At 41.6% G+C, this 27,921-nt stretch overlaps 1 long non-coding RNA gene across 1 annotated transcript; it reads left to right on the top strand.

The window, feature by feature from the left end:
• The first annotated feature begins 13,878 nt into the window (after positions 1-13,878).
• Positions 13,879-20,301, top strand: LOC116669294. Its single transcript, XR_004326665.1, has 3 exons — positions 13,879-13,903; positions 17,504-17,702; positions 19,542-20,301. It is a non-coding gene; the product is annotated as an uncharacterized LOC116669294 (long non-coding RNA).
• The last annotated feature ends 7,620 nt before the right edge of the window (positions 20,302-27,921 follow it).

Below are 27,921 nucleotides of genomic sequence, written 5' to 3'. Positions count from 1 at the left end.
TCATTTCCAGGGGAACCCTTCCCCACTCTCTAGGCCAGAACTGGGAGCTTCCCCTCAAGCTCCCTCTGTCCACGCTGATGTACACGTCCAGGTTTTGGGCTGCCTTGAAGTCAGCCTAGGGGCTACTGGAGGGAAAAAAAATGGTAAACTTCCTGCCAGTTTGCACTCTGGTGTCTCCCCCTAACCCGCATGTTGGTACCACTTTTCAGAGCCCTTAAAGGGCTGCTCCGTACGTTTAACCCAGAGCTTTATAGTTGCCTTCAGGGAGAGAGAGAGGACCCCGGACGCCGTTAAAAGAGTAGTAACTCTGCAAATTATAAAGTATGATCATTCTAATCTGGCAGTGTTTGTTTTGATTTCCTGACATGATACTATATTCTTGCATCTCAGATAAGTCTTATGGGGTTATTTTCCTTGTTTTTTGGAGCACGTTCTCAGCCTTTTTTTTTAAAGCATAAGTTTAGAAGTAAATTTCCTCATTATTATTACTTTTTTAATTTCGAAAACACTTTTGAGTTTTGCTGGGTTGACATTTCTTGGTTCACCAATGCTTGCTTGCTTTCAGTTTTAATAATATATATTTATTGAAGTATATAGACAGTTTACATATTGTGTCAATTTCTGGTGTACAGCAGTGCTTTCTTTCTTTCTTCCTTTTTTAACATTTTTTATTGATTTATAATCATTTTACCTGTTGTCCCAAATTTCAGTGTAGAGCACAATTTTTCAGTTATACATGAACATTGTCAGATTTTTTTTCTCTGTGAGCTACCATAAGATTTTGTATATATTTCCCTGTGCTATACAGTATAATCTTGTTTATCCATTCTACAATTTTGAAATCCCAGTCTATCTCTTCCCACCCCCCGCCCCCTTGGCAACCACAAGTTTGTATTCTATGTCTGTGAGTCTATTTCTGTTTTGTATTTATGCTTTGTTTGTGTGTGTGTGTGTTTTTTTTAGATTCCACATATGAGCAATCTCATATGGTATTTTTCTTCCTCTTTATGGCTTACTGCGCTTAGAATTACATTCTCCAGAAGCATCCATGTTGCTACAAATGGCATTATAGTTGTTGGTTTTTATTGCTGAGTAGTATTCTATTGTATAAATATATCAACCTTCTTTATCCAGTCATCTGTTGATGGACATTTAGGCTGTTTCCATGTCTTGGCTATTGTAAATAGTGCTGCTATGAACATTGGGGTGCAGGTGTCATCCTGAAGTAGGGTTCCTTCTGGATATATGCCCAGGAGTGGGATTCCTGGGTCATACAGTAAGTATATTCCTTGTCTTTTGAGGAATCCCCATACTGTTTTCCACAGTGGCTGCACCAAAGTGCTTTCCCACCAGCAGTGTAGGAGGGTTCCCTTTTCTCCACAGCCTCTCCAGCATTTGTCATTTGTGGACTTTTGAATGATGGCCATTCTGACTGGTGTGAGGTGATACCTCACTGTAGTTTTGATTTGCATTTCTCTGATAATTAGTGATATTGAGCATTTTTTCATGTGCCTATTGATCATTTGTATGTCTTCTTTGGAGCATTGCTTGTTTAGGTCTTCTGCCCATTTTTGGATTGGGTTGTTTATTTTTCTCTTATTGAGTCTTATGAACTGCTTATATATTCTGGAGATCAAGCCTTTGTCAGTTTCATTTGCAAAAATTTTCTCCCATTCCGTAGGTTGTCTTCTTGTTTTACTTACGGTTTCCTTTGCTGTGCAGAAGCTTGTAAGTTCCATTAGGTCCCATTGGTTTATTCTTGCTTTTATTTCTATTGCTTGAGTAGACTGTTCTAGGAGAACATTTTTCAGATGTATGTCAGATCATGTTTTGCCTATATTTTCCTCTAGGAGGTTTATTGTATCTTCTCTTATGTTTAAGTCTTTGATCCATTTTGAGTTTATTTTTGTGTATGGCGTAAGGGAGTGTTCTAGCTTCATTGTTTTACATGCTGCTGTTCAGTTTTCCCAACACCATTTGCTGAAGAGACTCTATTCCATTGTATATTCTTGCCTCCTTTGTCGAAGACTAATTGACCAAAAGTTTGTGGGTTCATTTCTGGGCTCTCTGTTCTGTTCCATTGGTCTATATGTCTGTTTTTGTACCAATACCATGCTGTCTTGATGACTGTAGCTCTGTAGTGTTGTCTGAAGTCTGGGAGAATTATTCCTCCAGCCTCTTTCTTTCTCTTCAGTAATGCTTTGGCAATTCTAGGTCTTTGATGGTTTATATAAAATATAAATTTTATTATGATTTGTTCTAGTTCTGTGAAATACGTCCTGGGTAATTTGATAGGGATTGCATTAAGTCTGTAGATTGCCTTGGGCAGTGTGACCATTTTAACAATATTGATTCTTCCAATCCAAAAGCATGGGATATCTTTCCATTTTTTAAAGTCTTCTTTAATTTCCTTCATCAATGGTTTATAGTTTTCTGTGTGTAATTCTTTCACCTCCTTGGTTAGATTTATTCCTAGATATTTTATTACTTTGGGTGCTATTTTAAAGGGGATTGTTTCTTTACTTTCTTTTTCTGTTGATTCATCATTAGTGTAAAGAAATGCCACTGATTTTTGAACATTAATCTTGTAACCTGCTACCTTGTTGAATCCTTTGATCAGCTCTAGTAGTTTTTGTGTGGACCTTTTAGGGTTCTCTATATATAGTAACATGTCATTGGCGTATAGTGACACTTTTACCTCTTCTTTTCCAATTTGGATCCCTTTTATTTCTCTCTCTTGCCTGATTGCTGTGGCTAGGACTTCCAGGACTATGTTGAATAGGAGTGGTGATAGTGGGCATCCTTGTCTTGTCCCAGATTTTAGTGGGAAGCTTTTGAGTTTTGCACCGTTGAGTACTATGCTGGCTGTGGGTTTGTCATATATAGCTTTTATGATGTTGAGATATGTTCCCTCTATACCCACCTTGGTGAGAGTCTTTATCATAAATGGGTGTTGAATTTTATCAAATGCTTTTTCTGCATCGATTGAGATGATCATGTGGTTTTTGTCCGTTCTCTTGTAAATGTGATGTATTACATTGATTAATTTGCATATGTTGAACCACCATTGTGTCCCTGGGATGAACCCCACTTGGTCATGATGTATAATCTTTTTTATGTGTTGTTGGATTCCAGTTGCTAAGATTTTGGTGAGGATTTTGGCATCTATGTTCATCAGTGATACTGGCCTATAATTCTCTGTTTTGGTAGTGTCTTTGCCTAGTTTTGGTATCAGGGTGATGGTGGCTTCATAGAATGAGTTTGGGAGTATTCCTTCCTTTTCAGTCTTCTGGAAGAGTTTGAGAAGGACTGGTATGAGTTCTTCTTTGTATGTTTGGTAGAATTCCCTGGTGAAGCCGTCCTGTCCTGGACTTTTATTTGTAGGGAGGTTTTTAATTGCTATTCTATTTCATTTCTAGTGATCGGTTTGTTCAAGTGGTCAGTTTCTTCTTGATTCAGTCTTGGTGGGCAGTATGTTTCCAGAAACCGGTCCATCTCCTCTAGGTTATCCAGTTTGGTCCTATGTAGTTTTTCATAATATTCTTGTATGATATTCTGTATTTCTATTTTATTTGTTGTAATTTCTCCATTATCCTTTCTTATTTTGCTACTTTGTGCTCTCTCTTTTTTCTTCTTTGTGAGTTTGGCCAGAGGTTTATCGGTTTTATTTACTTTTTCAAAAACCCTGCTTTTGGTTTGATTTTTTCTATGGTCTTGTTAACCTCTATTGTATTTATTTCCTCCCTAATCTTTATAATTTCCTTCCTTCTGCTGCCTTTTGGGGCTTTTTGTTCTTCTTTTTCTAATTCATTCAGCTGGTGGGTTAAAATGTTTATTTGAGATTGTTCTTCTTTTTTGAGGAAGGCCTGTATTGCTATAAAATTCCCTCTTAGCACTGCCTTTGCTGTGTCCCATAGATTTTGAGTGGTTGTGCTTTCATTGTCATTTGTCTCAAGGTATTTTTTAATTTCAGCTTTGATTTCCTCTTTGACCCATTGGATTTTTAATAACATATTGTTTAATCTCCATGCTTTCCTTTTGTTCTCCTATGTTTCTCTGTTGTTGATTTCTAGTTTCATGGTATTGTGGTCAGTAAAGATGCTTGAGATAATTTCTATCTTCTTAAAATTGTTGCGGTTTCTTTTGTGCCCAAGTACATGATTGATCCTGGAAAATGTTCCATGTGCACTTGAAAAGAATGTATATCCTATTTTGGGGGGGGGTGTAATGCTCTGAAAATATCCACCAAATCTAATTTTTCTATTGTATTATTTAATTTCTCTGTTGCCTTATTTATTTTCTGTCTGGAAGATCTGTCTAGTGATGTTAATGTGGTGTTAAAATCTCCAGCTATGATTGTATTCCCATCAATATCCCCCTTTATCTCTGTTAGCAATTGCTCTATGTACTTACGTGCTCCTATATTGGGTGCATATATATTAATGAGTGTAATATCCTCATCTTGTATCACTCCTTTAATCATTATAAAGTGTCCTTCTTCATGGCCTTTGTTTTAAAGTCTATTTTGTCTGAAATCAGTACTGCAGCACCTGCTTTTTTGGCTTGTCCATTTGCATGGAATATCCTTTTCCATCCTTCTACTCTCAATCTACATGTGTCCTTCTCCCTACAGTGGGTCTCTTGTATGCAGCATATTGAAGGTTCTTGCTTTATTATCCAGTCTGCCACTCTGTGTCTTTTGACTGGAGCATTTAGTCCATTAACATTTACAGTAATTAATGATAGATGTGTGTTTATTGTCATTTTGAACTTATCTTTGCAATTGATTTGCTATTTCCTCTTTGTTCCTTTCTTTTTCCTTTTGTGGTTTGGTAATTTTCCTTTGTGTTATCGTGGATTTTATTTAATCTTTGTGACTCCCTTGTAAGTTTTTGGCTTGTGGTTACCTTTTTTCATAAATCTATTAGCCCATTACTATAACTGTTTTTATTAAACTGATAGTAACATGATCTCAAACCCATCCTATCGAGAACAAAAAATTTAAAAAAGAAAGAAAAAAATATTCTATATTTCCCTGCCTCCCTCTCCCACTCTCAATGATTTGTATGTCTTCTTTTATAATTTTGTGTTTATTTTATTTGTAATTCATGAGTTATTACCTTTCCAGTTGTGAGTTTATCATTTCTGTATTATCCGCTGCTTTTCTATTTAGAGTAGACCTTTCAATATTTCTTTTAGCATGGGTTTAGTGTTGCTAAACTCCTGCAGCTTTTTCTTGTCTGTGAAATTCTTCATGTCTCCTTCTATCCTAAAGGTTAGCCTTGCTGGATAAAGTATCCTAGGCTGCATCTTTTTTTCATTCAGGACTTTGAATATATCTTGCCACTCCCTTCTGGCCTGTAGTGTTTGTGTAGAGAAATCAGCTGAGAGCCTTATGGGGGTTCCCTTGTAACTCACTCTTTGCTTTTCTCTTGCTGCCTTTAGGATCATTTCTCCATCCTTGACTCTGGTCATCTTGATTATGATATCTCTTGGTGTGGGTCTATTTGGGTTCTTCCTGTTTGGGACCCTCTGAGCTTCCTGTATTTGGATATCTGATTCCTTCTTTAAGTTTGGGAAGTTTTCAGTCATGAGTTCTTCAAAAACCTTTTCAGTCCCCTTTGATCTTTCTTCCCCTTCTGGGACCCCTATTATGCGAAGATTGGCACACTTTATATTATCCCATAGGTCCCTTATGATATTTTCATTTGTTTTTATTTGTTTATCTTGTAGCTCTTCTGATTGGGTGCTTTCTGTTGTCCTGCTTTCTAGGTCATTAATTCGTTCCTCTGCATTATCTAGTCAGCATTGCACAGCCTTTAGATCATTCCTCATCTCAGTCAATGAGTTTATCCATTCTACTTGGCTCTTCTTTATAGTTTCAATTTCACTTTTGACATATTTTATATCTCTAAACACTATCTCTTTTAGTTCCTTCAGCACTTTGGTCACTCCTTTTTTGAAATCTTGATCTAGTAGGCTATCGATGTCTATTTCATTGATCGTTCTTTCAGGGGATTTCTCTTGTTCTTTTAATTGGGAATGGTTTCTCTGCTTCTTCATCGTGCTCCTACCTCTCTGGCACTGTGGTTTATGGAGTATCAGTTATCTATTGTGGTCCTTAAGGAGTTTATCTATCTAATGCCTATGTAGGAATAAGACTTAGGAAAAAAGAAGAAAAAATGAGAGTGGGAGAGAAAGAATTTTAAAAGAAGGGAGAAAAAAAGGTTTGAAAACAGTGTATAATGAATAATAGAAGAGCATGTTGAAGCAGAATAGCAATCGAGTTGAGACGTCCTTTTAAAACCTTTTAAAAAAGGGGAAAATATGAAAAGATGTGTTTGAAACCTGTGTGTAATCAATAACAGGACATCAAAACCCAACAGAAAGAAAAATGAATTAAGAAGTAAAAATTAAGAGGGTAACAGAAAATAAAACAGATAAAAACAGATTGTATAAGGGGGGGGGGTCGGTATTCTCCTGGAGACTGTGTGCTTTTAATGTGAAGTCTTTCTGTCTTCGCCCTGTTTTGGAAGCTCAGCTTGCCGTTACCAGAGGCCCTCCGTTAGCGCCCTCATCTGTGCTGCTCCCAGTGCCTGTCGGCAAGCAGGCCGCGCCCCCTCCCAGCACTGGGTCAGGTGCAGCTCTCCTTGGCTGTGGGCGGGCGGGTCACTGCCCCTCCCGATGCCGCAGTCAGATGATGCCGACTGGCCGGGTAGGAGGGTGGGCGGCGCCCGCTCCCAGCAGCGCGGTTGGGGCTGCGTTCCCGCCCGCAAGGCGGTGGGCCGCCCGCCCCATCCCGTGCCGGTGGCTCCGCTGCCCTGTGCGGCTGCGCGCTCCGCCCCGGGTCGGCGCTCCGCAGGCGGGCTCGGGGAACACCGAGGGACAGCCCTGTCCCTGCTCCGGGCCAGAGCCCAGCTCCTTGTTTGTCTTGGGGGAGCAAGTTCTCTGAGGGACCAGGACGGAAGGATCCTACCTGCCTCGGGCTGTAGACAAGTCTCCGTCAGGCCCTTGAGGCTGCTGAGCCCTTCGGTGCGGATGCAGGTTGCGCCCCCGCCCGGGTGCTCAGCGCCGGAGGATTTGGTGGCTGTGCCTGAGGTCCGCCTCTCTTCCCCCGAAAACTTTCCGCGGGTTTTCAGAGATGGAGGTGTGCACCCTTCCCCCCAGGGCACATCAGCCGTGCTGTTTCATGGAGGGCCCGGGTTGTTCTGCCTTGTGCACCCACAGGCACGGCGCGCAGCCCCCTGCAGTCCCCCGGGGCCGCCTCCATGCCCCCGTTCCAGTCCCCCGTCCCCCGCCCAACTCGGGCAGCCCGGCCCTGCCCCCAGCTGCCGGGCCGCGTCTCGGGCTGGGTGTTGAGGGGACCCTCTGTGCCCGTTTAACTTAGTTCTGTCGGTCAAGGGCTGCTCTGTACAGATCCGAGCCTCGGAGGCTCCCCCTCCGTCCTGCTGGCCTCAGTTGGAGAGCGGAGATCCAGCGAGCGAGCGCGAGTCCTCCTTTGCCGCTCCCTCCCTGCGGGACCCATCCCGCTCTGCTTTCCCTTTTCTTCTTTTTTCCTTTTCTTCTACCAGATTTTTGGCGTCTCTATCTTTTGAAGAGGGCGATGTTCTATCGGAGTTCTGCAGATGCTCTGGTTGGCTGAGTGGGTCTGTGGATGTGAGTCCTGGTGCGTTTGTGGGAGAGGGTGAGCCACGAGCGTCCTTCTACTCTGCCATCTAATCTCTTCCTCAGATGTGAACCCTCTACATGAATTTTTAAAAGTTAAGCTAACTTTGTGTTTTTGAGATAGATCTAACTGGGTCATTTTATGCATCACTGAGTTCAATTTGTTAATATCTTGCAATTTTTACTGCTACGTCATTGAGAGAGGCCTATAATTTTCTTTTCTTAAGCTATCCTTCTCTGGTTTTGTCTAGAGGGTTAGAATTGCTCAGTTGAGTTATTAGCATACTATTCCTCATTTTGAGGGGCTAGTTTTTTGAAATATCTTATCTAAGATTGGAATTATCTTTTCCTAGAATACTTTGCAGAACTCATCTCTAAAATTTCTAGGTCTCTATGTACGTGTGTTCATAGCTCTTTTTGCTGTTGGCTTGTTAGCTTGTTTTGGAAGGAAGATTTCTAACTACTTGCTAGAATTCCTTAATAGCAGTAAGACTTTTGAGTTTTTCAATTTCTCCTTGAGCTAGATTTAATTCTACTTTATCTGGGACTTTTTTACATTTCATCAAAGTTATAGTCATTTAGAATTTACAATATTCTCTTATTTATCAATTATCCTCAGCAGCTGTCAGTATGATTCCTTTCATTGCTAACATCATTTATTCACACCTTCATCCTTTTATTCTTGATCAGTCTTGCCAAAAATTTCTCAATTTTATTGGTCTTCTCAAGGAACCAATTTTTGACTTTATTGATCCTGTCAACTGTCTTGTTTTCCCCAATATATTATCTTATACTTTAATATTCACTCTTTCATCCCCCCCCAAGTCTTTCATCGATTTTTCTCTTCCCCTTTTTCTAACTGTTCAGTTGGCTGCTTACCCCTCAAACTGTGTCCTTTACTGTGAACGGAAGAGAGAAATGGGGTGGTAACTGTAATGGGAAATGGAGTCAATATAGGGAATTTTTAAGATGGGGAAACTAACAGCTTGCCAGAGTTCTAATGAGAAAGGCCCGGCAGAAAAATAAAAATGAGTAACACACAAGGGAAACTGCTAGGATGGGATTTGGGGTGGGTAAGAGATTACTGGGACCTGTTACACAAACTTAGGGTTGGCCGTTACTAGGAATATGGATAGTTCATTGGTAGTAACAGGAGAAAACACAGAATACATGGACACAGATGCTGGCAGATGGATAGATGAGCTGATAGGAGTCATTGGAAGTTCTCTTTTTTTAAAAAATATTGATATAATTGACATATAACATCATATTACTTCCAGGTGTACAACATGATTCAATAGTTGTATATGTTGCAAAATGATCACCACGAGAAGTCTAGTTAACATCTATCACCACACAAAGTTACAGTTCTTTCCTTTAGGATGACAGCTTTTAAGATCTATTCTCTTCGCAACTTTCAAATATACAATGCGGTACAATTAACTATTGTCACACGCTGTACAGAAGTTCTGCTTCAGTTTCCTCAGGGAAGGCAGAATCAAGGTCTACCACTGAGAATGAAGAGAGCAGAAGAGGGATTCTTTGAACTGACAGGAGAAGAACCAAATAGTGTCCAGGAGGCAGGAGAGTGGCTGAAACAGGAACAGATGGTAAAATTGCCAGACAACCCCGAGGGGTTCTTGAGATTAATGATCATAAATATGAAGTGTGATGAGTTATTGGTTTTGATTTTTTAACTGTCCACATTCAGCTGTAGGTGGAGGGTAAGGGGGATATGGATTAAACCATAGTCTGGCTTTGTTAATGAAATGAAAGAAGGATCAGGGAGCTAATGGTGCATTAAAGAAGTGATTATAAGGTTTGAATACACTGAAATTGAATCTTGGAAAGGAGAGAAATCAGAGGGACCACAAAATGATTGCTGGGTCAATAGACTGTAGGTCTCAGTAAGGCCAAAGACTGTAAGTTGAAGTAACACATTGTATCAGCTGGGAAGATGGGAGGGAGCAGCCATAGGGAAAGATGCCTGGAATGGTTATCACCTAGTGGATTCAGCTGTTGGTAAGGGTAACATCTAGGTTTGGTTGTGGGACTGAGTGACTGAGGTTGGGTAACAAGAAAGACCTCTGGATGTGAAGAAGCCAAAAAGCTGAGAAGACAGACTCTGGGGAAGATTTGTTTTAATTACCAGAAGGGACGATCGTAATATCAGGAATAATGACTGTGATCTAGAAGCTAAACTCTTTGAGGAATGAGTGGGGGAGGTGATTCTAGGATCGGCAGATCACTGCCACAAAGGGAAGTAGTAGTTGCCAGAAATCGATGAAGAGTTTCAGAACTGGTTTTTATGAAGGAGCAAGGGGAACGTCCTTGAAGTGATATTGAGGACCAAGGAAATATAACATGCTTCTGGGCTCAGTACCACAAGGGCTGAGGGAGAAAGTATCCAGCAGCGCTGAGGTTTTCAGGGGAAGCGGCATGCTTTCTGGAGAGTTGTATTTCATTCAGAGCAGCTGTCTAAGTGCTGGTCTCTCAGCCTCTAACTCTTCTGACTTTGGTTTCCTCATCTCCTGAGAGTGTCCTAGCTCAGCCATTTTACCTCCACGTGCATCTTTATATGCCCTAGTCAGTGTGTTTCTGCCAACCTGTAGCTGGGCATCCCTCAGATCACAGAAGAGGAGGATTGAATGCAAAGGTCAGTAGCCTGGTCCCCTAAGTGGGTGCGGCTGGGCCAGCACTCCTGGAACCTAGGTACCATGTGGAAGCCCCCACCCATCTGCGAGGATACGACAAAAAAGGGTATTGTAGGTTCACCGCTGTTTCCACCACGCCCATATGCTTAAAAGGATTAGTAAAAGCGGGACAGATAACCAAATATACTAAGACCAAGGGCCAGCTGGGAGGAAGACCCAAAGGATTAAGACCATGAACAAAGCAGTGTAGCAAAAGATAAATCTTAAAATGTAGAGACCAAAGGACCAACCTGAAGATTACTATTGTCACCTCAATATGAGAAGCCTACCTGGGATCGGGGCTGTGGGATGACAAAGGAAGGACAGATACAGAGAGTCTGAATCCTTAAAACGTCGGACACATTCGGTTTATCTGTGTCCCACAGCTTTCCACAAATATCGGAGGCAGTCTAAGTAAGGTTAATGTAATACAGTTAAGAAGGTAGAAACAGACACATACGATCCATTAAAAATCACCTATTGCTGCCAACCTCTCAACAACCCAGCTGGTCACTATCTCACCAAGCGGGAGGTGGAGCTTTAGCTCAGAACTCGCCTTCTTGGATGGATCATGAAAGGTAATGTGGGAAATCACAGACTCTCAGAATTTTTGCATTGGTCACTTAGAAACTCTTCTGGAGAAACTTTGTGAGATAAAGATTGGAAGAACTTGAAGACTGAGTTTCAGAAGAGAAGGAGCGACTGAGGGAGATTAAAAGATTGAGATTAGGCTAGAGAGAAGAAACATTGTTTTAAATTAGTGTAACAGTGGGACATGTATGTGAAGACAGTAAGCAGACAATTGGAAAAATTTGAGATCCAAATTAAACTACGAAGACTGAATGTGAGTCAAGGACTCAGTCTAGTCTTCCAGTCATTCCACCCTAATCTGCCAGGACAGTCTAGTATAAACATTCTTCTTTTTTCTGTTGTTTGTTCGTTTGTTTTGTTTGTTTGTTTTTGGTTTTTTTAATTTAATTTTCATTTTTTAATTATTTTTTAAAAATTTTTTATTGATTTATAATCATTTTACAATGTTGTGTCAAATTCCAGTGCAGAGCACAATTTTTCAGTTATACATGAGCATATATATATATATATATATATATATATATATATTCATTGTCACATGTTTTTCTCTGTGAGCTACCATGAGATCTTGTATATATTTCCCTGTGCTGTACCGTATAATCTTGTTTATCTATTCTACAATTCAAAACACAAATAGACTCATAGACACAGAATACAAACTTGTGGTTGCCAAGGGGGCGGAGGGTGGGAAGGGACAAACATTCTACTTTTATTATTATTATTATTATTATTATTATTATTATTATTATTATTATTATTATTATTATTATTATTATTATTATTTTGGCCTTAAGCAGGAGGTAATTAGGTTTATTTGTTTTAGAGGCGGTAACGGGGATTGAACCCAGGACCTTGTGCATGCTAAGCATGCGTTCTGCCACTTGAACTATACCCTCCCCCAGTATAACCATTCTTCTCTTACTGGGATAATCTGCCCAGGCATCACTGAACATGAGGGGCTTACTGCTGTCTCTAACTCTTTTAACGGTAATTCCCATTTGGACTACACACCCCTAATTTTCCCATCGATCGTCTCTCTCCCCTCCTTTTGCAGCAGGCCCAAAACACCTTCAGGCACCTCGGTCACATGTCTTTGATCTGACTTTGATCAGCTCTTACCTCTTACTCCATCTGTGGGGCTGCACTGTTGCACAAGTCCAGAGTGGGTGCTCACACTGGCTTCTGTGAATGGTTTCCACTGCAGTCGTGTGACATAATTGGTGGCCATCTGTAAACAGTAAGAGGACGGGTCAAGAGTTCTAGTGCCAAGTCTTCTCTTGAAGCTAGAAGCTCTGGTCTAGAGGTCACCCAAATGGTGACAGAAGTCTCTCCCTCTTCTCTCTCAATAGCCCAAGAGCAGCTCCTGTTATTCCATCACAGCCCGCTAGAGGGCTCTCTATTTAAACCGCGAGCAATAAACGGAGGAATTAAAACGTGTGGTCCTAGAATGCCTCATCTCTAGACCAGCTGGGTTACATTTTCCACTTTGTGTTCTGGCTGAAATAAAAGCAATAATTCCAATTACTTCACAAAGAGGGCTTGTGACACTTTTACCTCGATACGATGCTACAGCATGGACACTAGACCTGTGAGGTAATCGTGAGGTTCAGACAGCAGGCTCTGTAACTTACCCGGAGTCCTAGAGCGCTCTGTCCTTTCAGTCCTTGCTGCAGAGTTACGACGTTGTTTTGTTTTTTAAAAACTTATGCTGTATAAGGAATGTTTCTTTTATTCATTCTAAATATGCTTTAGTTTTACTCTCTCACTTCATAAAAACAATAAAGCTTGTCTGAGATTTGCTTTATTCTATTGGTTTTCTTTTTAAATGTTATGTGTATTCTTGTTTCCCCATGTCCTACCTTATCCATTTGTATTACTAGCTTCCTCCTACTCTCTTTATGTTTAAATTATGCTGCTTTTTCCAATTCTTAAAAATTAAATACTTAAGTAGCTGAGAAGATATAATATAGAAATAACTGGTGTTGTGGAAGGAAAGTATGGTGATTACAGACAAAAGGTAATATTTAAACCAATACTGGTTAACAGTATTCTAGAACAAACGAAGCATCAAAACCCACAGGTCAGTGACTCCCAAGCAGAAAGAATGAACATGAATTCATAAGCAGAAACATCAGGCTAAACTTCAGAATATCACAGATGAAAAGGTCTTGAAAGCAGCCAGAAAGAAATGAAAGGTCACGAACAAGGCAACAGTTAGCATGACAACAAGTCTCAGTGGCAACAATGGAGGCCAGAAAACAATGGAATCAGGCATTTGTCATATTGAAAGAAAGCGCTGCTGTACACCAGATAGTGACACAATATGTAAACTGGCTATACTTCCATAAATATATATTATAAAAAATGAAAGCAAGCAAGCATTGGTGAACCAAGAAATGTCAACCCAGCAAAACTCAAAAGTGTTTTCGAAATTAAAAAAGTAATAATAATGAGGAAATTTACTTCTAAACTTATGCTTTAAAAAAAAAGGCTGAGAACGTGCTCCAAAAAACAAGGAAAATAACCCCATAAGACTTATCTGAGATGCAAGAATATAGTATCATGTCAGGAAATCAAAACAAACACTGCCAGATTAGAATGATCATACTTTATAATTTGCAGAGTTACTACTCTTTTAACGGCGTCCGGGGTCCTCTCTCTCTCCCTGAAGGCAACTATAAAGCTCTGGGTTAAACGTACGGAGCAGCCCTTTAAGGGCTCTGAAAAGTGGTACCAACATGCGGGTTAGGGGGAGACACCAGAGTGCAAACTGGCAGGAAGTTTACCATTTTTTTTCCCTCCAGTAGCCCCTAGGCTGACTTCAAGGCAGCCCAAAACCTGGACGTGTACATCAGCGTGGACAGAGGGAGCTTGAGGGGAAGCTCCCAGTTCTGGCCTAGAGAGTGGGGAAGGGTTCCCCTGGAAATGACAACAGTGGCAGCAGGGACCTGTAGGTACTTACAACTCTGAAGAAGGGGGAACTTTCCTCTCCAATCAGAAGAGGTGTGGCCCCAAGAGGATGGGAGGGAAAAAACCCCACGGATTAGTTTCCTCTCTCGTCTCTTGCTGCTTGAACCCAGTTGAGGGCACAACTGCAACATGTGTACAGCAGAGCAGGATAAATGAAGCCCCAACTTTCTAGCTGGCAGACCACAAAGGGAAAATCAAGGGAACCAGAAAGCACTGGAGATGTCACAGACAGGGAAGAACTTAGGAAAGGAACCCCAAAATGTTGTTTATGGACTCCTGGGATCACTCCTGAACTGCACAAGCAACGATCAGTTGACAAACAGATTCAGAGAACTGAACAAGTCAACAGACAGAGAAGTGAATTAAGAGACAGGCTACCACCCGAGTTCCAGACTGGCCACTGGGTGGCACCCACATGGGACAGATCCCAATAGCACTGCAAAGGCTTGGAAAACAACTGGCGTTGAAACCACAGCCACAGAGGGCTGACTGGAGCTTGTGACCTGAACCGAACCAGCTCAGTTGCCTGAGAAAACAAAAACACCAGCATACTCTACAGGACCTACAAAAAGATTGAGGCTCATACCGTAATATTCAACATACCCAGGTGATACTCCAAAATTGCCCATATTATGAAGAAGCAGGAATCTCTCAGCTCACATGAGGAGAGACAGTGGGCACCTCAGTGAAGGTGCTGGGACCGGTGCTGGGATTATTTGACAGAGACGTTAAAGGAGTGATTATAAAAGACTCCAACAAGTAAGGGCAAACACTGCTGAGAAGAAGGCAAGATAGAAAATCTTGTGGAATAAGCAGAAAATACAAAGAAGAACCCAATGAATATTTTACAACTAAAAATTAGAATGAGTAAACATTTTTTTAAAAAAATTCACTGAATGAACTCAACCACAGAATGGAACTGACAAAGGAAAGATTCAGTGAATCTGAGTATAGGAACTATGCAACTTGAACAACATAGAGGAAAAAGGCTTGGAAGAAAGTGCACAGAGCTTCAAGGACACGTAGGACAAAACTAAAAGGTCTAACACGCATGTCATCAGAGCCAAAGAAGAACAGGAAAGAGAGTGTGATACAGGAAAAAAAAAACCTTTTTACAAAAGAAATAATGGTTAAAAGCTTCTCAAATTTTGTAAAAGACAAACACTCACAGACTCAAAAAGCTCAGCAAGTCACCAACAGGATAAAAAAACAAAGACTCATCACCCAGGCACATCACAACCAAACCAATGAAAACTAAACACAAAGCAAAAAATCTTCAAAGCAGCCAGGGAAAAGCCACATTTCCTGGAGAGAAACAATAATTCAAAAAACTGTGGCTTCTCATCAGAAATAATGGGGGCCAGAATAAAGCGGGATAATATTCTTTTAAGTGCTGAGGGGGAATAAAAACTGTTAATTCAGAATTCTATATCCAGCAAAAGTACCCTGGAGGAATGATGATGAAATAAAGACATTATCAGATGAAGGAAAACTAAGAGAATCCATCACCAGCAGACCTGCTCCAGAAGACCCGTAACAAGAAGTTATTCAAACAGAAGAGAAATGAGATGAGCAGGAAACTTAAACCGCTGGGAATAAAGGAAGAACAACAGAAGTTTTAAAGATCCTTTCCTCATGAATTATTAAATATACTTGACGGTTGACAGCAAATACTATATATGACATTAGTAATGGGCTTTAATACGTACAGACCTGATAGAACAGGCTGACTTCTGATTCCATCTGCTCCCCGCTCTGAAAACAGCTGCCTCTCCCTCTGCTCAGCAAGTCTTTTCTCGGCCACGTGGCTTCTGCTTTTTTGGAATTGTTTCCTTTGGCCATCTTGGCCTCTCCGGCTCCTCTCCATCTTGGCTGCTGTGGCTCACCGCCTGATTCGCTGTGTTTTCCACACCACCACCTCCACACACATACACGCGCTCACACTCACACACACACACATTGTAGAGACTGGCCCTGCCCCTTCTGGTTTGAACAGTCGTTCCACTCAGGTTTACCTCCTCGGCTGCCAGACAGCTAACGACTTGTCTGTTTGGGGTCCCTGCGGCTGAACAGCAGTTTCATTTTGTGTAAAGCAAGGTCACCCATAGCTTCCCCTCAGCAAGGGCTGCGGATGGGGCGTGTTTCCTTACAAGGGGGTGGCAGGCAGGAACACTGCCACGGGGGGTGCGGCCGCACTAAACTGTCAGTCCGAGAACCAGGCCCCACACTTGCACCCCTCTAAGCCTTTGTATGGCCTGTTCCTTCTTCCTGGAATGTCTTTTCCTTCCTCTTGCCTAGAAAACTTTAAAACTCAGCACAAGGCCTGAGCAAGTCACTCCCTCTCCCCCCGAGTCCTTGTTGCCCTTACATCCAACTTCTATTCAGGCTTGTAAGATGCTGCTGGACACTCTGGCCTTGCATTTGTCTCCCCAGCCAGACAGCAAGCTCCCAAGGGAGGGGGACAGGAGACGTTCATTGTTGCATTCCCGCTACCAGACACGTTCATTTATGCATTCTGTCATTCATTCAACAAAGATTAATGACACGCCCACTGTGCGTCAGTCACTGCACCGGGCACCGGGCTGCAGCTGTGAACAAGGCAGGTAGAGTCTCCGCGCCCTTGGAGAGGCACGTGGGCTGCACCGTCTGGCCCATCGCAAACGTTCAGTAACTTAAATTGACGCTGGGCTGCACGTGCTTGTACTTCCTCTGCCAAGGATTCCTTTGGCCTTTCCCAGACATCAAAGCTCCTACATTTGCAACGCAGCGGACGGTTAAGTGGGCCACGAAGTATTCTGGTATAATCCCAAGGGGCACCTCAAACTTGATTCGTCGAAAACCAAGTTGATCCTATTTCCCAATCCTTCTGCTCCTTGTATATCCTACATCTCAGTAAATGACTTCATCGCACACCTAGCTGCCCCAGCGAGAACCTGGGAGTCACACTGGATCCCGCGCTCTGTCTCTCTCACCAGCAGCTGCACAGTCTTGATGATTCCACTTCCTCAGCATCGCCTTCACCCCCCCCACCCCCGCCCCCACCTCCATTCCTGCTAACCCTGCCTTGTTGCTGGCCCTTATCACCTCTCACCAGCTCTGCGAAGAACTCTTCTCGCGGGCCTGCTGTTTCCTTTGCAACCACATCACTTACCTCCTCCTGGCCCCAACCACATGAATTCCCCTGAAATGTCACCAGCTCCCTGAGACTCTGGCTGCCTAAGCGCCCAGAATGCCAACCCTCGCCCCGACTCTCCTGTTCCCACCAGCCTGGCAGATGCCTACTCAGATTTCAAGACTCAGTTTACGTTGCTCCCCCGAGAAGTCTTTTCTGTCTCCCCAAGGTAAGCCAACCCCTCCCTGCGTTATGCTGCACACGCTGTACAGGACTCATCTGCAGAGTAACATGCGGGTACACTTATTTTTAAATCTTTTTGTTTCCCTCGCCAGACTAGGAGCTCCTTCAGGGCAAAACCTCTGTATTCTAGGTACCTGGAGTATAATAGGTGCTCAATAAACACTTTTTGAGTGAATCTAATAAATAAACACAATACTTTCTTAACTTTATCCTTCTTTTTCTGTGAAAGAGGCAACCAGGCCTTCCACCAGCTGCTTCTTTGAGAACCTGAAGACTTGAATGAAGTCATTCATGGTTTGCCTGCCATACAGAGCTGAGAGGGCCAACTCCACCAAATCTACCTCCCCTAAGGACCATCTGGGCCCTCACACACTCACCTCCTGACCACACCTGCACGGGGCCTCCATCCTGGGTCCCACCAAACACAGGTAGGCGTGTGATCTTTACTCAATCTCATGCTCTAATCCTTCATTCCCAAACACCCATTCGCACCTCTCTTTCAATCTCTTCCCTTCGTCCTTGGCCACAATTTTATTCCTCATCTCTTCCTGTAATAGCCCTCTTCTTTATCCCCCAAACTTTATCTTCTTTCTCTCCACATCGTCGACCTAACCATCCTATCCCTAAGCATAATCATTGCGCGTGAAAGCTACTGAGCATCTACGATGCCCAGGCCCTGTGTCGGGCACTGAGGGTAAATCGGGGAATGAAGCATCGTCTCTGCGCACGGGAAACTCGGGGAGGCCAAACGTGCATCTGAAGAGATACTAGGGAAATACCGGTCTAGGCTGTCATTAACCAGTGTCCTCGGGCTGTGGAAGGGACAGTACCGCGGACAGTGGAGATGATCAGAAAATTCCCCTTGGAGGAGACAGGGCTTGATTTGGTTTTGAACTAGGAAGAAAAGTTCTTGGACAAGTTCAGGAAAATGCAATCAGAATTTCAGACTGAGTTAGTGGCGTGAGCAAAGATCCAGGAGTCAACAGGTACAAGGGGTTTTAAGAGAATAATAATTAAAATTGTTGGGGCTGGAATGGAAAGGAGGTGTAGAGAAGTCATGGAGATGAGACTGGAAAGATCGTTTGGGGCGGGACTGCGAGAGGCATAATCTCCAGACTGAGGCGCTGGGACAGTGGCAGGGAAGCAAGAAGGTCAGGGGTTCTATGTTGAGAGGGAGGAGAAAATTAAGACATAAATCATACTTTATACAGGATGACATGGCAGCTACGGGGACGTGGATTACAGCAGGGAGAGGCTTGTGGCAGGATGATTGTCATGGTGTAGGTGGTGAAAATAGAAACTGAAAACATGGGATAGAGGAGAAGGATACGGCAGGAGGAACAATCAGACCAAAGCCAGGGTTTTGAGCACATGATTTTAGGGTCTATAAATGACAAAAACCAGGAAAGCTGAAAGCAGGAGCCCTTTTGAGACACATGGCTGACTTTGACCGTAGACAAGGTCAAGTGCGAGGTGGAGGGTAAGAGATCGAGGGACAGACGTCCGGCAGGTGGTAGGTGACACGGACTTGGAACTCGTGAGATAAGTCAGGTGTTGAAGGGGCGACTGGGGAGTCATCTGCTTGGAAGGGATCTTCAGGAGCAAAGAAGCTAGTGGGAAGAACAGAAAGCCAAGGACTGAGCCTTGAGGCCCACCTCCTCTTAGGAGTGAGGAAGCAAAACGAGAAAGCTCACGTGGGGGTTAGAAGGGGAACCAGCCCAGGGACCAAGAAGCCGAAGGCAGAGAAAGATTCCAGGCTTAGGGAGGGAGCTGCTGCCCGGTGTGAATGTAATTTCATAGTATCCATGTTTTGTACGCATTACAAACAGTGTCAAAGGCCATACCCCAAATTATTAGGATCAGTTACCTCTCCAAAATGAAAAAGAATGGAAGACTTTCCCTTCTGTTCGGCATGAATTTTGACAATTAATTGCCATTACCTTTATAATTACCACTCACTCCCACACTCGCCAAAGAGCAGTGAGAAAAGCACTTTTCTCTCCCACATCTTTCTGTCTTTCCAGCCATTCCTCTTAGCTTCTCAGCCAGTGTCCTCATCTCTCCCCAGCACAAATCTCCCCGCTCCAGCCGTTACACTCTGCTCTCATTTCCTCAACGTGTTGATTAGCTACTCTTTGCAGGGGGAGGGTAAATGGTCCCGGGGGGTAAACATAAAAAGAGAGCTTGTTTCTGCCTCTAAGTTTTGTTTATGGTGGTCCCCTTCCAGTTGCTGCCCACCTACTTGTTGTTTCCACCTTTACTGACAGCTCTACAGGGAGCGCTCCAAGACGACAACTGTCTGGCTTTGACTGCAGCTTTACTCTCATCTCCCGCATCTTGATACTTACTAGCCATAATAAGAACAATCGTACGGTGATATCTCACCTCTGGATGATGCAAGTTCAACACAGCACTCTCACGTGCGTTATTTCATTTGAGCCTCACCTAGGAAGTAGGCGTGACACATGTTCCCCATGTGACAAACGAAGAAACTAAGGCTCAAATAGACTACCAGCTTCACAGCCTGCACGTGGTAAAACAGGAATGAAACTGCAGAATTTCTCAGTCCCCATTCAGTGCTTTCTATGTAACAGCTCCTTGTTTACACAGTGTTACTTCTTTCGTATTATCATGTCTTCTTGGCTACGTGCCTTCATCTTTTTACTCAAGTGGTAAAAGTAATAATAATAAATGACAGTACATTAAGACGAGGACTCCATCTTCTCATGTGACTGAAGCTTTGTTCTCAGACTGAAGCACTACCACTTTTATTATAACTTTGGCTCTTTTATGCCTTGTTGGTTTTACACACACACCCCATGTGTAATGACCAAATCCTAGAATCGTTCCTATTTCAGTGTCTCCTAAATTCCCTCCTCCATTCTCACCACTAAACCCACCTCTTCTTTCTTCAAAAGAAGGGTTTATTCAAAGGGGGGTTAGTATATTTGTGAGAGGAGGGTAATTATTTTCTCAGATTTCTATGCTAAAAACAATCATAAAGAAAATAATATACATAAAGCTGAAGATTTGGTAACTACTATACGACGTGCCCTCTTGACATTAAAAAACATAAACCCAGAAATTATGCAAAAACAATTTTCAAACACTGGAAAACAGGTAAGTGCAGAGCTGTGAAGGGAAACGAATGAGATTGCATCTATGACTGCCCAGCCTTCCTGCCCAGAGGAAATGTCTAGACTGCAGCACAGGTCGGGGAATCTCAAAAGAGCTCCACTGAATTGAGGAAGCAGAGATCAGAGCTCACGGAGGCTTGGGCAGAATCAGGGGGCAGAACACCAGAAAGGAGGGATACACACAGAGAAGGAGCTTGAGAAATTCACACGGGCGGGCTCAACGCCAATCAGACCAAGGGTGAAGGTCCATGAGGCTAGGCAAATACCTGCCAGAAAGAGAACCGTTCCTCGTGGATTTGTGAGTCTAAGGTTCCCTGGACTCACACAGGGTGGAAATTCTTCAAGTGCCCATCCGCCCGCGTGGAGACCTCATTGAATTCAATACATGGGGCATTTAGCAAGGAGCCCAGGCAAGTCTCCGACAGCAGTGGGGCTAAGTTAGCCTTGAGTACAGGCTGCTCTATATTCTCAAATAAATTAACCATGTGCCAGAATAAATTCCAACACTCTTTAAAGGGATACAACTGTTAAAAACAAGACAACAGACGCAAAATGGAGCTGCTTAGTCTAAGTCCCATGTCACCAAGCTGAGACTTCATTATTACAGTTTCGGCTCCGTCAGCAATGGAATTGAAGCAGTCAGTCTAGAATCACGTGATCAGCATGAGTTGGGTCACCTGCCTGAAAGACCCGTGCCATCCCCTCAAGGAAAGTAACTTTGCAATAACTGACCCACTTTTTCGCCTAGTATAACTCCCCTGTCCCTGCTCCTTTCTGCCTATATACGTCTTTCATTTTGTACAGCTCCCCGGAGCTCCCTTCTGTCTGCTAGACTAGGTGTTACTTGATTTGGATGGATTTTTTGCCAGAATAAACTGTGAAAAATTTAATATGCATCAGTTCCTCTTTGCATATTAAGAAAATCAAGCATTCAAGGACACAGAAGTCACAATATCTGGACATCCAGTCAAAAATTACTAGCAGTGCAAAGAAACAAGGAAATGTGACTCATAAGCAGTAGAAAATCCAGTCAACAGAAACAGGCCAGATATACCAGAGATGATGCAATTGATAGACAAAGGCTGTAAAACAGCTATTACAAGTAGTATAATAAAATAATAAAGAGAGAAATGAAAGAGATAAAAATAATCAAATGGAAAATCTAGAGATGATAAATACAACAGCTACAATAAACTTTTCACTGGATGCAAATAACCGGAGATGAGAGTGTAGGTCAGTGAACTTGAAGACGGCAGTTTGAACTGTCCCCAGTGAGGCGCAGAGGTAAAAGGTAACCATTTAGTGTATGAAAAGCTAAAGCTTTCTGGAATATACTAAATATTTTTAAAACTAGGATGGGAAATGTATTGGCAATAAATATACAAACATTGTCTGTTTATATAAGAAATACTGCAGGTTGGTAAGAAAAGTCTTAAGATCCCAAAGATTTGTGCATAAAAAAAAGTACCGATCACTCACGTGGGATGAAATAAAATTAGAAACAAATATAGCGAATCATGTTCCCCCTCACCAATAACCAAATAAATGCAGGGAAAACATCACCAAGGTATGAATTTACAGCTATGAATTTAATTAAAAATTTAAAACACTCCAAACCTCATACCATCTGCCGGGACGTATTTCAAAAAAGTGAAACAGTTCAATGTGAAAATGGAAATCATGAAAGCCTTCCCAGCTGACTCAAAATCCAGAACCCTTACAAGCAAAGATTGGCAAGACACATGACAAACTGGAAATAAATCTTTGCCCTTCAGATCACAAAGGGCCAATTTCTCTAAGATTGAAAGAACTCCTATTAACAAGAAGAAGAGAGAGATTATCCACCCAACGGATAAATGGCAAAAGACATGCCCAGAAAAGGGGACCACAAATGGCTGTTACACACACATGAAAAGGGATTCAGTCTCACTCATCCAAAGACAAAAGCAAATGGCCAGAAAGAGAAAGAAAAATGCCATACAATATCAGCTGTATGTGCAATCTTTAAAAAAGGACACAAATGAACTTATCTACAAAATAGAAACAGACTCACAGACGTAGAGAACAAACTTACAGTTATCAGAGGGGAGACGGGCTGGGAAGGGATAAATTGGTCCCATGAACTTCTAATTTGGGTAGTCAGTGAATTTTATGTAACTTATCTTTCTTATATTTACAGCCATTAAACTCCCTACTAAACACTTTCTTTTTTTTCTTTTTTTTTTTAACATTTTTTATTCACTTATAATCATTTTACAATGTTGTGTGCAAATTCCAGTGTAGAGAACAATTTTTCAGTTATACATGAACATATATGTTCATTATCACATTTTTTTCTCTGTGAGCTACCATAAGATCTTCTATATATTTCCCTGTGCTATACAGTATACTCTTGTTTATCTATTCTATAATTTTGAAATCCCAGACTCTCTCTTCCCATTCGCTGCCCCCTTGGCAACCACAAGTTTGTATGCTATGTCTGTGAGTCTATTTCTGTTTTGTATTTATGCTTTGTTTGTTTGTTTGTTTGTTTGTTTTTAGACTCAACATATGAGCGACCTCACATGGTATTTTTCTTTCTCTTTCTGGCTTCCTTCACTTAGAATGACCCTATTAAACATTTTCTATTTTCAGTTTATTCATTTGTAAGGTCACAAGTGTATCAACCGTTTGAACTAGACACAGTCACACTGAATCTTCATTCACGAGAGGAAGGGCTTATTTCCCCGTTTTCATCATAGTTCCCAAAGTGCTTTGATGGGATGATTTCAATTCTTCTTCTAAGAAGATTGGCTAACCTTCCCTTGAAAATTATACCTTCAGCAAGTGTCTGATGTTCCATTTTGTCACAAATGAGAAAAAGAATTTTAACATGGCCGCCGTTCTTTGTGGAGAGCTTTGTGGGTGGGTGTCAGCATCATTTAAGAAAAAGACATACATTCCTTTGTCCTCCTGTGCCCCATCCAGAAAGGTGGGGTCTGTCCAAGCACTTGGAATTGTATCATTTATATCCCATCTCTCCTCTCCTGATAAGAAGGCTGTGTGCAGAGATGCTTAGAACTAAACTACCTATTCAGCTTGAGCTAGGATGAAACTTTCTATTTATTTTCCTGTTTCAAGTCAGCTTTCCAGCTTTCCAGTTTTTCCTATAATCTGACTCTTTCTCCAATGAGGAACAAAACTAAGAAATCAGAACTTGGATTAAAATGTACACACTAATATTGCGTGTGTACATTTTTTCTTTCATGGTCAGTGATGACCGGTAACAATATCCACTTTTTTGTATTTTTATGTAATAAGATTGAAGATGCTTTAATATCTTATTGTCTTTGATGTTCCTAACTATTTTTACTTTAAATATTCAGAATTCATCCAGAAAATATTTTAGTGTTGTCTTTATGCTTGTGGTTCTGCATAAGAATTCATTTGAAAACGATTTCTACTGCCTTAAAACTTTAAAACCATTACTTTAGAATATTTCCTTTTTCCACTGTAAAAGTACCATATTCTCATTAAAAATATTTAGGAAATATAAAAGCGTTAAACCATGCCAGTTATCCCGGTTATACATCTATACACAAGCACCAATAATATGCGGTGTTTCCTTTCTGTTCTTTTTCTAATTTTCTCCCCTGTATATGATTTTTAAAATATTTTTATAAGCATATTGTGTAAGAGATTTGGCCATGACCTAATATTATATCACCTGTATTATTGTCACAGTACTATTAACATCTCTGGTAAAGAATATTAAAAATAGTTTTTTTCACAAAAAATAAAAACCCCAAAACAAAAACAAACAAAAAAGCAAATGGGAAGACACCAAGGCACCATCTTCCATCAGATTGGTAAAAATCTAATCGCAACAGCGGTAATGCAAGTAGGGAACACTCTTGCTATGTTCCATTCACTGTCCTAAGGTGCTTTAGACACATGTACCCACAGGTGTAGTAACACAGGCTTTTGTGTGTAATAGGATAATAGGGTCATCACAGTCTCGTACATTGCTAGGGGGAATGTGACCTGGACAGAACCCCTGTGAAGGGCAATTTGGTAATATTTTGTAAGGTCCCAAATGTATCAGCCCTTTGAACCAGCAGTCATGTGTCTGAGAATTCGTTACTCAGACCACCTCGCACCCAGGCGGAATAAGGGGGGCAGAAGGTTAATCATCTCCTCATTGTTCACTTTAGTAAACGTTTGGGAAAAAGATCTAAATATCCTTCAGCAGTCGACTGGCTACATACAGTAGTGTAAAACCATTCAGTGGGATACTTTGCAGCTTTAAAAAGAGCGAGGAAGTTCTCTGTGCTGATATAGAAAGATTTCCAAAATACAAAGTAAAAAGGCAAGATTAAGAACAGTGTGTTTAGTATGCCCTCTTTATGTTTTTTATTATTATTATTTTTTAGGAAAGATACTGGGGATTGAACCCAGGACCTTGTGTATGCTGAGCATGCGCTCTACCATGCACTTATTACCCTCTCCTAGTACGCTCTCTTCACGTGCACTCATTTTGCTGGCCTGTTCAGGGCAAACTCTAAAAAGGAATCATGAGGAGAGAATACCATGATCTCCAAAAAAAGACGTGCACGGGAATTGGAAAGATGGGGACAGGAAGAAAAAGGGTTTTCATTCTGTACCTTTCTATGTATTCTAGAAAACTGAAGTGAAACTAGTATATTCATAACATCTTGGAGACAGTATTATGATCCAATATGACGGAGAACAATTTGCTGTTCAATATCTAGAAACGTAAAAAATATCCATGACCTTTTCCCCATTCATCCTTCTCCCAGATACCCACTCTCCAGAAAGAGTTTTATAGAAGGGAAGATTTGCAAAATGGATTTTTTTTTAAACACTAAAAATCACTGCCACCAAATGTAATACTCAGAGTGGCTGAATTAATCATTGAAATCTACTAAATGGAATCAACAAATGCAAACGATGGCTATAAAAACCACATGGCTCTTCCCAACACCCAGATCTTGGTTTCTAAATACTATCCTCAAAGCAGAGAAACCAGGGCTCTTGCAGGAAATGGCTGACTCAAGGGCTGGGAAGTACAGGAGGAGCCGGGTGCATCTCCTAGTGCCAGAAGTAAGGCAGTGCTGGAGAAACAAAAGGATGGAGCATGTCACGGGGACACAGGGGCCAAGCTGAAGGGGCTACCAGTGGCCAAAACCAGAACAGTCTGAGCAACAAAACAAACACTGTAGTATTGGACTACAACCCAAAGTATAACACAAGTATACAGACTGATCTAAACAAACGATTCCATCAATCAATAATTGGGAACAAGAAATCAATGTTGCTTACAGAATTCCAAGGAATTTATGAAGATAGCAGCCCCTCCAGGCAGAGGAGCAGTTCCCTTCACCTGTTTTGAGTGTGGACTGCACTCAGTGTACTCACTCCCAAAGAACAGAGGTAGGAAAGGGACAAACAGTAACTCCACTGTACGTGGAGAAGCCTGGCCAACACGGCCTTCACCAAGTGACCGAGGTTCACATCACCAGGAATGTCACTTGGATCTCAGGCACCACCCCCCTGCCCCATACAATGGGATGGGAAGGGTACATCACCTCTGTGACATTCTTTCCAGAAACACACAACCCCGTTCTAACTATAAGAAAAGCATCAGACAAACCCAGTCTGAGGGACACTCTACAAAACACTTGACCAGTACTGCCCCAAACTGTCAAGGTAATGAAAAGTACGGAACCAGCGAGAACCTGTCACAGAGACTAAGGAGACATAACGACTAAATGCACTGCAGGGCAGCCAGTGTTCGCTTCTTCTTCTCCTTCCTTCATCTTCCCTTTCCCCCAAAATATGTCCCCCAGATATATTTTTGTCATCCTTTTTCATTTAATATTGCATTGTAAGCATTTTCCATGTTGCTAATAGGTTTTCTCTTTTGAGGGGGGAGGTAATTCAGTTTTATTTATTTTAACAGAGGTGCTGGGGATTGAACCCAGGACCTTGTGCGTGCTAGGCACCCACTCTACCATTGAGCTGTACCCTCCCCCCGCTAATAGGATTTCTTAATAAACTTTTTGTTGTGGAATCATGTCCGCTTTACAGAGAATCTGCAAAGACAGCGGTGAGAGTTTTCCCACTTCCCTCACCCAGTTTCTTTCTCCCATGTCATCATCCTCCTTTACTGTGGTCCATTTGCACTAAGAAACCACCCTTTGTGCATTAGTATCAACTACACTCCAGAATTCATTTGGATTTTACCCATTTCCCTATTAGTATTCTTTTAAAATTTATAAGTTTAATGGATCTAGATTACTAAAAAAAAAAAAACTTTAATGGATCTAATTAATGACTAACTTCAGTTTCCAAGACATTACAAGAAAGAAAAACAGCAAATCAATATCCCGGTAGGGGAAAATCTACAACAAACTATTATCAAATCAAATTCAGCAGTACAGGAAACAAATTAGACGGTCACGTCCAAGTGGAGTTCATCCTGGGAATGGGAGGCTGGTTTATGCTGTTGAAAATCAGTCAATGCAATTTACTGTCTTAACAGAGCAAAGAAAAAAAAATTCGTAAGATCATCTCGATGCATGAGAAAGCAGGTGACAATTTCATTTCATGATAGCTATCTGCAAAATAAGAACAGAAGGGAATTTCCTCAACCTGATGAAGTTGAAAAGCCTACAGTTAACATCACACTAAACACTGCAGGATGCATGATCAGTATACAGAAGTCAGTTGTATTGCTATATAGTAGTGATGAACAATTGGAATGTGAAGTAAGAAAGAACCATTTGCAACCACACCAGAAAAAGAAATACTCAGGTGTAAATCTAACAAAACATGTACCTCTCTATGCTGCAAGCTATGAAATCATAATGGAGGAAGTCAAAGCAGAACAAATAAACGGAGAGATAGACCTTGTGCATGGGTTGGACGATTCAATAATGGTAAATATCAATTATCCTCAGTATACCTATGGATTCATGTAATCCTAATCAAAAATCCAGCAGAAATCTTTGTTAACAATATTTGTCAGTATCAATAAGCTGACTCTAAAATGTGTGGTAGCGAAGGCAGAGGAAACAGGCCAGCTAAAACAGGTTTGGAAAAGAAGAACAAAGGTTTAAGACTCATGCTACCTGATTTCAAGACTTCCTAGAAAGCTGCAATAATCAAGTCAGTGTGGTATCGGCTAAATGTTACACACATAGATGGTAGAAGAAAATAGGTTGACCAAAAGTAGACACAACTATGGTTAGCTGATTTTTGGCAAAGATGCAAGGGCGATTCAATTGAGGAAAGAGACAGTCTTTTCAAGAAGAAGTGTGGGAAAACTACTCCCATGTGCATATATCCACAGGCAAGACAAACACACCAACCTTGACCCTCTCCTTACACTTCATACAAAAATTACGTGGAATGCATCACAAACCTAAACGCAAAATGTGAAGAAGTACAACTTCTAGAAGGAAACATAGGAGAAAAACTTTATGAGCTTTTTGTTAGGCACAGGCAA

The sequence above is a fragment of the Camelus ferus genome, chromosome 16 (genome assembly GCF_009834535.1).
Source record: "Camelus ferus isolate YT-003-E chromosome 16, BCGSAC_Cfer_1.0, whole genome shotgun sequence".
Classification (NCBI taxonomy): Eukaryota; Metazoa; Chordata; class Mammalia; order Artiodactyla; family Camelidae; genus Camelus; species Camelus ferus.
The sequence above is the reverse complement of the archived record's forward strand: the minus strand, read 5'-3'. Positions and strand labels throughout refer to the sequence as shown.